This window comes from Otolemur garnettii, unplaced genomic scaffold, assembly GCF_000181295.1.
Source record: "Otolemur garnettii isolate 467f Iridium unplaced genomic scaffold, OtoGar3 scaffold00034, whole genome shotgun sequence".
NCBI lineage: Eukaryota > Metazoa > Chordata > Mammalia > Primates > Galagidae > Otolemur > Otolemur garnettii.
The window spans coordinates 5,148,472-5,150,097 of NW_003852429.1; positions in this window are offsets into that span (position 1 = coordinate 5,148,472).

A 1,626-nucleotide genomic window follows, 5' to 3' on the forward strand; every position below is an offset into this window, starting at 1 on the left:
CCTATCTCAGCCTCCCAAGTAGCTGGGACCACAGGCACCCGCCACAACGCCCGGCTATTTTTTGTTGTTGTTGTTGCAGCCGTCATTGTTGTTTGGCAAGCTGGGGCTAGATTCGAATCCACCACCTTAGGTGTATGTGGCTGGCACCTTAGCCACTTGAGCCACAAGTACCAAGCCATAAAGCCTGACTCTTTTAACCTACTATCACTTAAACATTTTTTTTTTTTTGAGACAGAGTCTCACTTTATCATCCTCAGTAGAGTGCTGTAGTGTCACAGCTCACAGCAACCTCAAACTCTTGGGTTTAAGTGATGCTCTTGCCTCAACCTCTCAGGTAGCTGGGACTACAGGCACCTGCCACAATGCCTGGCTTTTTTTGTTGTTGTTGTTGCAGTTGTCATTGTTATTTAGAAGGCCCAGGCCAGGTTCAAACTCACCAGCCCAAGTGTATGTGGACAGCACCCTAACCACTTGAGTACGGGGCGCCAGATTTTTAAACTAAAGAATTCTTTTTTTTTTTTTTTTATTTTTTTTTTTTTTTTTTTTTTGCTCAGGGCTAGGTTTGAACCCGCCACCTCCAGCATATGGGGCCCTACTCCTTCGAGGCACAGGCACCACCCTAAACTAAAGAATTTTTAAACAACCCTCCCATCCCCACTTCTCTCCTGCCTTGAGACATCTCACCTTTTCAGACAAAGTCAGTGTGTGACTTTACCTATAATTCCTGTCTCCTGAAAAGTATACCACCAAACTGTAACCCCACCACAGCAACGCCACTTGCTCAAGTCTCCTTGGTTGTTGTCCTCAAGTTGTATCACAACAAACCTCTTTAAATTATTTGACAGAGTATGCCATCTTTACCATCAACACCACACACTCTGCTGCTTTTGGGCTGCCTCTCTCTCCATCTGCAGACATCGTGTTAGAATCACCAGTCGAAGGTCAAAGAACATAGTCACTGAGTCAGCATTTTCTGATGCATTGGCTGTAATCTAGCACCACAAGGCTGGACGCATATAAAGCCAGATTGCAGGAGCACACAGATGCCTCAGAGCAAGTTGAAACAAGGTCACCAGAGCCACCATGGGTGGAATGACTGGCACGAAAGCTGTGGCCCTTCAGAACCTACAATGCAGATGTCACAATCCCAGCAACACAAAAATGAACTCTGTAGGCATCCATTTTTAAAAGCTGCCCAGGCTATGCTAAGCACGAGAACAACAGCTCTTATTTACCTCTAGGTAGCATGTTATGTACACATGATGCCTTCACTCCCAACTCTATTTACATATATAAAATGTAAACTAATCCTCAGGAGATAAAGGAAAAAGATTCTTACTCCTGTTAGTTCAATTCACTGCCTTAAAAACTAAATGGGCCAGGCTTGGCGCCTGTAACACAGTGGTTATGGCACCAGCCACACACACCGAGGGTGGCAGGTTTAAACCCAACCCAGGCCAGTAAACAACTGCAACAAAAAAATACACTTGATCTTAGCCAAAAGGCCAAGAAGTGATTGCAACAAAAAATAGCCAGATGTTGTGGTGGGCACCTATAGTCCCAGCTACTTGGGAGGCTGAGGCAAGAGAATCACTTAAGCCCAAGAGTTTGAGGTTGCTGTGAGCT